Source organism: Ceratotherium simum, chromosome 23, assembly GCF_057802395.1.
Source record: "Ceratotherium simum simum isolate JZ-2026a chromosome 23, ASM5780239v1, whole genome shotgun sequence".
In the NCBI taxonomy this organism is placed as follows: Eukaryota; Metazoa; Chordata; class Mammalia; order Perissodactyla; family Rhinocerotidae; genus Ceratotherium; species Ceratotherium simum.
In genome coordinates, this window is record NC_141922.1 from 9,515,307 (window position 1) to 9,524,763 (window position 9,457).

Consider the following 9,457-nt stretch of genomic DNA (forward strand, 5'->3'; position numbering starts at 1 on the left):
ACATGGAGCAGAGACTCAAGAAAGTGGAGCTGGACAATTGCAAGAATTGGTCCGACATACCCAGACTGGTGCATGTTCCCCTGTAACAATATGCATCACACTACACTATTATTTCTCATTTGGGTGATTGTTTGTGACAGGTGTCATTGGATTATTTCTTTAGTGTCTATCTCCTCTGCTTAAATGTAAACTCTGTAAAAGCAAGAAACTTTTTTTTTTACCTCTGTCCAATGTTCATATTATTAATTTTTAGATCTTTTGTTTTAATTTTAACTTTTAATTTTTAGAGACTTTAATTTTCTTATTTATTTATTTTATTGAGGTCATATTGGTTTATAACGTGTAATTTCAGGTGTACATTATTATATATCAGTTTCTGTACAGACTACTTCGTGTTTACGACCAATTGTCCAGTTTTTATCCAGCACCATATATTTGTGCCCCTTTACCCCTGTTGCCCACCCCCCCACCCCCTTCCCCTCTGGTAACCACCAATCTGTTTTCCTTATCCATGTGTTTGTTTATCTTCCACATATGAGTGAAACCATACGAAGCTTGTATCTCTCTGTCCGGCTTATTTTGCTTAGCATAATACCCTCAGGGTGCATCCATGTTGTCTCAAATGGAACGATTTTGTCTTTTTTATGGCTGAATAGTATTCCATTATGTATATGTATATATACCACATCTTCTCTATCCATTCATCCTTTTATGGACACTTGGGTTGCTTCCACGTCTTGGCTATTGTGAATGATTCTCCTTGATCTTGTGCACTAATCGTCCCACTGTTACCCCAGCCTAGAATCTCCCCTCGTTCCCCAGATATTTTTATGGCTTTTTCGCTCCTTTAATTCAGGTCTCTACTTGAACATCCTCTCCTCAGAGGTACCTTCCTCATCCACATGCTTTAAAATGGTGGCCTCTATCACTCTCTATCCCTTTATCTGGCATTAACTCTCTGAGGAGTATTTCTTTCCAACACTGTTTATATATTTATTTATTTGTTAGTTTGATGTCCGTTTATCATTATAATGTAAGAAATTTGACTGTCTTCTTCTCTCTCCCTGAGCCTAGAACACAGTGTGGTACACCTGAGACACTCAATAAATCCACATGGAATTAGAGAATATGCAAAGATCCAGCAAGTCCAACAAATGAGGTGATTCCAGTGTGCCCGGGTCCCGGGAAGTGCAGCTGTGTGAAAAACAGTGTAAAAAGTGTGGAGAGAGAACATCGGAGAGGACACTTGGGTCAGATTAAGATTTGCCTTTTACACCAAGGTAAGGAGATGAGACATTACCCTGGAGGGGATAGACAGCCAGGAACAACTTGATCAGATGTGACTCCTTTGGAAAGACCTATCTGGAAAATAAGAAGAGGATTCTTAGTACATCTCTTTGGAGAGGTTATCATCCTGTGAGTTAGTGGAAAGGCCTCTTAATGCTGGAAAATGGGGCTCTCATCCTCTCTTGAGGAAACTGAGTTTCTTATTTGGTATTTTCTGGCACAAAAGCCCCCTTATGCTGCCTTGGCCATGTTGGAAGTCAAAGCTTTTCCAGAGGAACTTGGGAGCAGTTCCTAAGTTACACCCCATGTGTAATTTGACCCAAAATATAGAAGTGATGAAGTTCGCTTGAGAGACACTCAGTGTCCACAGTTATCCAGACAGATGGGCCAAATCTAGTCCCATGACCTTGGGCAAGCCTTTGTTAACTCTTCCTGTTTTCAAACTGCAGGCGAACAGGACAGGGCAGGCTTCTGAGCAAACCTAGGGGCCGTGTCAGTATATGCCTGCCCTAATTCTCTCCCCTGACCCTTGGAGAGCAGGACAAGTGGGGTCTGGGAGTCTAGTATCTAGGATTCCTAAGGTAAGACCCTGATGCCTGGGGATCCTCCAGTCCCTACCATGAGTCTTCCTCCCTGAGCTCTGCCAGGTTCCCACCACGCCCTCAGGAACTCTGCCCAGACAGCAGTCTTTTTGGCCAGTTCTCTGATCTAGAGATCAGTGACATGCTCCTGGCCTCAAAACCCCCGTGCACCCACCTCCACCCAAAACTCTGCACCAGCCGGAAAGAGATGCTTGACCACATGTCCCAGGGAAGCCCAGGGACTTCTGCATCCTGCTCCCTCCTCTGTTCCCATCCTGTTCTGTCAGACCCCTTAGAAAGTGATGCCAGACTGGGCGGAGCAGGTAGGGGCAGAAAGATTGAGGTCAAGACAGATCAATATCAAAGGATTAGCAGGAATAGGGGTGGGGGCAACAAGAGTGATGCCAATGACATGACCTCAGATCTCTGTGCATGCAGAGCCCTTTCCTCATTGCTCCTGGGAGGCAGGAAGGCCAAGTGTCAGTGTTAATGTTTTGAATAAACAGAGACCAGCTGAGACTGAGGCTGGGAGGGCTATGTGACCTGCTGAAGGCCACACAGTCAGCTGCTGAGTCAGGAGAAGATCCCACCTCTCCTCTCTCCCCCACCAGTAGGTTTTCCTGTCTGCAGTGCCAACTCCATAGACCTGGGATTCCGTCTGATGGTCTGGAAAGTTTCTCTTTCTTCCCTTGATGTATTTTAGAGTTGAAAACCTAACTTTAAAACCCAGCTTTGCAACTTAGGATCTGAGTGAGTCCTACCACGTTTAGCCTCAGTCTCTCTGTCTGTAAAATGGGAACTAATAATGACTATCTCACAGGGTTGTGCAAATAAGACAAAATACTGTATATCAAAAAGCTTTGTTACTAGAACACATCAAATAAGTGAGTGACTGTTATTGTGAGTATTATTGGAGCAAGGACCCCCAAACCCCGCCTTTTGTTGTTATCAGTTACTATGTGCCAGGCAGCCACGCAGACTGTGGGGTTGGGGCCGGCATCTTCACCATATTTTATTTTGCACCATAAAGAGAATTGAGTGTCAACCTGTATGACACAGCTTAGTTCTGAGCCAGTAGAATTTCCTTCCAGTGAAGAAATTACTGAAGAGAAAGTGACACAAAGAGACAGAGAAGATCGACAGAGAGAGAAGAAAAAATGCAGAGAAAACCAGAATCACCTAAGATCACAGCCAGTCCCAAAGAAAAAGATTCTGACGACGGGACCACAGAATGTCGGAGCTCTAAGGGATCTCAGAGTAAGGAGGTAAAGGTTAAACATCCAGCCCTGTCTCCAGGCTGAGGGTGAGTACATGCACAAGTGTCCTTGGTCAATTGTGCATGAGGGGTCAGTTTGTCATTGGCCAGACAGGTGCCCAGTCTTCCTCCTTCTGCAGGATTCACCATTGAGAGCTAGACTGATAATACAGCCCCAAGGCTTATATGCAGGTCAGATGGGCCTCCCACCCCCACTCCTACTCCCACCTAACAAACTGATCAGAGTATGAACATGTGGGTAGCAGAGGGTCTGGGCAGGGTGCTGGTGCTGCCAGGCTGTGCTGAGACTGAGAACAAGTTGAGAGAGGGACACAGCATATGAACCAGCCGGGCCTCTGAGAACATAGTTCCAAATCAGTTTCACATCTATTGGTGTCACTCTGACCAATGGGGTACAACATTTCTCCCCTCTAGTAGACAAACGTACTTGGCACTAGAGAAGAGAGGGGGACAGAAGCATCTTTGTAGGACTTCCCTGAGAGGGTACAAGCATTAGCAGGAATTCCCTCCTCTTTGCTCCCAGTCAAGACAAACAAGTGAGGAGAAGGGCTCTCAATCAATTCCTTTCTCAGGAATCACTTAGTCCTATGATTCTGCATCTGTAAAATGGGGGTAAGAATTATGCCTAAGAGTTAGCGTTGTTGTGAGGCATGAATGAGTTAAAGTATATAAAACACACAGAAAGCACTTAAATAGCCTTAGCTGTTATTATTGCTCCTCTAAACACTGCTTATTTCATGATCTCGCGTTGACTGATCATAGTGGCTGCCTAGAGCAGAGAGTGGAAGCCCCTCTGGGCTCAGCAGGAAACAGTGCCCGGATGCATTCATGATGCACCGTGGTCAGGGATGGAAGAGGGGACGGCACCTGTGTTTGGTTCTTGCCAATTCTGCAAAGTCCCATTTTCTCTTATAGATGAAAGAACTGAGGTTGGGGGTAGGTAGTGATTTCCTAAAGTCAAGTACAAAATGCCAGATATGGAAATAAAACTCACCCCTCCTTTCCAGTCCAGCTTTCTAGGTTTGCTTTTGATCCTCAAAGCTCCTCAGTTGACAGCGGCAACTGGAGGAAAATGAGAGGAAGAAAAACAAGTCCAGGGCATTCAGAGTTTCATCCAAGAAGAGGAGGAATTTCTCTGTTCAAATGCAGGCTCCTTCTGGTAGCCCATTTTAACAGACCCTTCCAGAACCACCAGAGACTGTCATTCTACCTTAGAGATACCCTGGGAATTATTCACGCCTTCTTATCTCGTGGATTCCTGACAAATTGCTTGTTTGCTCTGTGATTCGAGAACATTTTCTCTTGCTGCAGGGGTTCTTGTTTATCCCAGAAGCACCCAGTAGCTCTGATGAGCCAGAAATGAGCAAGCTAATTCTACTATGTTCATTGAGCACCTACTGGTGCTGGAAAGGGTGCCAGACACTTTCAAAACTCTCATCACATTTAAGCCTCATAAAATACCCTGAAGTGGATATTGCTCTCCCTTTTAAAGAAATTAAAGCTTGGAGAAGTTACAAAACTTGCCCCAAATCATATAGCTATAAACGGCAGCATCAAGAATCGAATCCATATCCATCTATCCAAAGACTGAACAATTCCATTTCTACTACAAGAATGTCAACTTGTTTTTGAGAAAAGAATAAGGTACAGGTGGTGGAGGGAGAGGAGTCATTGAGAATCTGCAGCAAGCCAGACTCCCGTAGACATTTGCATACCTTGTCTCCCTCAGTGTTCAGAACAATCCTCCTCCTATCAGGCTTCTTGAGCCCCGCGTTAGAGGTGAAGTGACAGAGTCTAAAAGAGGTCCAGTATCTTGCATGAGGTTGCACCGGCTGAAAAGTGATGGAGTCAGGGCTTCAACTCAGGACTCCCAACTCCAAACAACCATGTTCTTTTCACTGCATGGCACCACACAGCAGAAATTTCAAGCATGCACTTTGTCTATAGGAAAATATGTCATTTGGGGCTCAGTTATTCCTTATATGCCTCCTTTGAAGGAATAGACATTTGCTGTTTTGCCTGCCTAGTAATTATTTTTTTTAATCTGGCAAGAGTTTTTTTTTTTTTTTTTTTGACTTCCCTTTAAGATAGCCTGGGGTACTTCTCTGCTCTTGAGTTCAGTCTCAGTGAGACCATCAGTCAAGTTTTCCTACCTTCCCCTGCCCAAGGTATGGATACGTGACCCAAGTTCTGCAATTTGTCTCTCTCCCTAGAATTTGAAATTTAAGTGGAGAGGCTAAAGGATGCGAAACAGCTGGCGCTGAAGCTTCCTGACTGGAAAGTCCAAAGAGACTATCCCTATGGGACCACATGCTGCAATGCATACTTGTTGTCCCAAAACAATTACTGACAACAGTCCCTTTCACTCTCCAAAGTGTCCTGGTTGAGATGGTAAATTATATAGTCCCTGTAACTACCCTCTCAATTCCTGTAGCCTGGATGCCTTCTAATGTCTGGATCTTCAATATCCCTTTCCATTATGTAAGCTGCCTCATACCTCTCCAGTAACTTATTTTTTGTGTAAGTGAATCGTCTGTGTCTTATTTCAATAATAACAAAAATTTGAATTGTGTCCCTTGAAATTATTCACCAATATGACTTTCTGCAGAAGAGGTCCTTAATAATCAGGTGGCTAGGGTTTTAGACTGATAATATTCAGCCTCCTTTCCCAACAACACCATGCTTGCTCAAGGTGCTTATAGATAAATGTCCACAGTAGTATGAGCAGAAGTTATTCTCAAAAGCATGACTTCCCCTCGCCTGGGTTGACCCAGTGCCTGCCATTGCTCATTGCAAAAGCTAAAAACAACCCTGAGGCTTCTTATCGTACCATTCCTTGAAAGGATCTGCCAGCCTTAGCTGAAAGTGGACTAATTAAAATGAATTTTATTCATTTTGGGAAGGCAAGAATTTGTCCTCATTGGAACTGATGCCTATTCTAGATTTGAATTTGCTTCCTCCATCTCTGATGTTTACCCAGTCTACGGACTAACCGAATGCTTTATTCACTGCTCTGGTATCTCATACCAAGAAACAGTTGCCACTACAATGAAGTAGGACAATGGAGTGATGCCTATGGGATTCACTGCTTTATAATGAACCTAATTGCCCAACAGCAAGCACATGGCCTGATAAAGGGGTGAGGAGGCCTAGTGATGGCTCAGCGTTGGAGTCTGCATGGAGACAACATCTTGTAAGGATGGGGGCTGTCTTGCACATGTGGTATGTGCTCTGAACCAGCAACCAGAGCCTGGTGCTACTTCCCTCATTGCCAGAATAGAGGGTGGTGAGACCCAAGGGGTGAAACTGGACATGATGCAGTTCTGATTTTCCTAAGGACCTGCTTATAAAATTTTGGCTTCCCATCACTGCAATTATGGCCTCTGTTGTTTTAGAAGTCTCTGTACCTGTTTTAGTCAGAATCCCAATAGAAATAGCACACATAAACTAGGATAATTCAAGTAGTTTATTTACAAGAGGGCTATTACAAAATTGTAGGCAAAATGTAGTAGAACCACCAGGGACAATGAAGAAACCCAGGGCCAGCAGCACTAGAGTTTTCATCACCTCTAAGCCCAAGGGAACAAGGGGATGGAAGGATTTTAGGAAACTAGGAGAGTGATCCCTGTAGAATCAGCTGCTTTGAGAGGAGCCATGACCTTCTGTTGAGAGACATAGTCAGCTAGAGGCAATCTCATAGGGATGAAACCAGAGGAGGAAACACCGTAGCTGCACCCCCACCCCTCCATTCCCCGACTCCTCCCCACACCCTGCCTCTGCCATGGGAGTCGTTGGCCAAACTCAATAGAAATCCAAGAGGCATTAGACCCTTTGATATGCAATCTGTTAGAACAGAGATCCGGGTGGAGCACTGTAGCATGTATCCAGAGAGACGAATAGGAGATATTCAGCCCAGTACCCAAAGAAAGAATGCAGAAAACTATTATAATTAATCACTAGCTATAAATCAATATTTTTTAAAAGTCAGCTGTATTTCTATACACCAGCAATGAGCAATCAAAAATTAAATGTATACATATATGCATGTATAATAACTAAAAACTCTCAAATACATAGAAATAAATTTAATTAAAGATGGACAAGCCATCTACACACAAAACTATAAAACATTACTGAGATGAACTAAAGAAGACTCAAATAAATGAAGGGATATATCACGTTCATGGTTTGAAAAAATTAATATTGTTAAGCCAATATTGTATTATCCATTGTTGATCTATAGATCTGATGCTATTCTATTCAGAATTCCAAATTTCTTTATGGAAATTTCAAGCTGATCCTCCAGTTTACATGGTAACGCAAAGAGCCAAAAAATAGCCAAGACAACCTTAAAGAAAAACGAAGTTGGAGGATTTACGCTATCCGATATAAATGCTTCTCATAAAGCCACATTAATTAAGACAGTGTGGCATTGGTGCAAGGACAGACAGATATATCAGTGAACCAGAATAGAGTCCAAAAATAGACCCAGTCAAATAAGGACACTTCAATTATGACACAGGTGACACTGCAGAGGAGTGAGTAATGGACAATCTTTTCAATAAATAGTGCTGTGTCAACTGAAATTCATATGGAAAAAATAAATTCTGACCCCTGTCTTGTCCCCTAGATAAAAATCAATTCCATGAAGTTTTTAGATTAAAATGTAAGAGCTTAAAAAAAGAAAGCTTCTACTTAGCTCAAAATGGATCATGGACCTAAATGTAAAATGCAAAATTATAAAACTTCTAGAAGAAGCATGGAGAAAATCTACATGACCTTGGCTTTGGTAATGAGTTTTTATATACAACAGCAACTTTGTATTGTAATATTTAAAAATGAACTGTATTAGGAAAGAAAAACTGATAAATTGGATTTTATTAAAATTAAAAACTTTTGCTCTGTAAAAGACAATGTTAAGAGAATGAAAAGAGAAGCCATGTACTGGGAGAAACTATTGAAAATAGTCTAATAAAGGACTTATGTGAAGAATATGCAAAGAAGTCTTAAAACTCAACAAGGAAACAAACAACCCAATTTAAAAATGGGCAAAAGACATGAGCGATATCTCACTAAAGAAGTTATAAAGATGGCAAACAATCATATGAAAAGATGCTCAACATCATTTTTCATCATGGGAATACAAATTAAAACAGCAATGAGATACCACTACGCATCTATTTGAATGGCTAAAAATAAGAAAGAAAAATGAGTGACAACAAAGACGAGTTCTGATGAGGATGTAGAGCAACAGGAACTCTCATTCGTTGCTGGTGGGAATACAAAATGATACAAATACTTTGGGGGACAGTTTGGTAGCGTCTTATAAAACTACACATATTCTGAGAGGCAGAGTCAAGATGGCAGCGTAAGCAGACTCTGAACTCACCTCCTCCCGTGGACACAGCTGATTTACAACTACTCGTGGAAAAATTACCCCTGAGACAGAACTGAAAACTGGATAAGAGGAACTCCTGCAACAACGGACAATCCTAACTGAGGTGGAAGAGGGAGAGACTCCCTTCTGGAGAGGAAAAATGCCGCCTTCACAAGCCGCCAGCTTCACGGCCGCTGGGAGCAGCTCACAGGTGCGCAGCCTCCCTGGAGGCGTGGGGCCCTGAGCCGGGGAGCGCCCCCGCCGTGGGCATTTTGTGAACACAGCACAATCGAGACCAGCGGCATAATATCTGACTTTGCCTGCTACTAAAGGACTGGGGAGCACCCCCAGAAAACCTGGTTCACAAAGAAACTAAAACCAGCTCTTGGGCCCGCACGCAAACTCACCCGTTTCAGAAAGCATCCTAAAATCACCAGAAAGAAGGGTGCACAGTGCTGTGGTGAAAAGAGACTCACCTAATAGGCCCTGAGTGCATCTTGGTGAGGGGTGAGACCTCTCCAGGGACTGGGACATTGGCGGCGGCCATTGTTGTGGCCTGGTGTGGGCAAGCTGACACAGAAGCCATTGGAGTTCTCCCTGAGGCCTGCTAGCCCAGGGTCTGCCCCACCCGCTAGAGCACCGATTTAATCCAGCTCAGCCAGGGCAGGCAGCCCACCCTAGAGACTGGCCCCACCCAACAACAAGCCCTCAGGCAACTTGTGGGCCTGCGTAGATTGGTGACTGGATTCTCTGCTGCCTGGCAACTGAGCCAACTTGAGCGGGGCAGGGTGTGCACAAGGAGCGGGTGGAGAGTGTGGGGCGGTGGTGGAGTGTGTGGGGCTCCCGCCGTGGAGAGACTGGGTCTGCTTGGGGAGGTCGGGGTGCTCAAACAGGGCAGGACTGTGTTGACTGTGTGTGTGGACCTGTGGGCGGCAG

At 43.9% G+C, this 9,457-nt stretch overlaps 1 long non-coding RNA gene across 1 annotated transcript; it reads right to left on the reverse strand.

The window, feature by feature from the left end:
- Positions 1-482: 482 nt before the first annotated feature.
- On the reverse strand, positions 483-9,171 carry LOC147913977 (uncharacterized). The gene is made up of 3 exons (XR_015555919.1): positions 8,998-9,171; positions 4,139-4,206; positions 483-1,362 (listed from the first exon to the last, which is right to left on the reverse strand). It is a non-coding gene; the product is annotated as an uncharacterized LOC147913977 (long non-coding RNA).
- Positions 9,172-9,457: the final 286 nt, after the last annotated feature.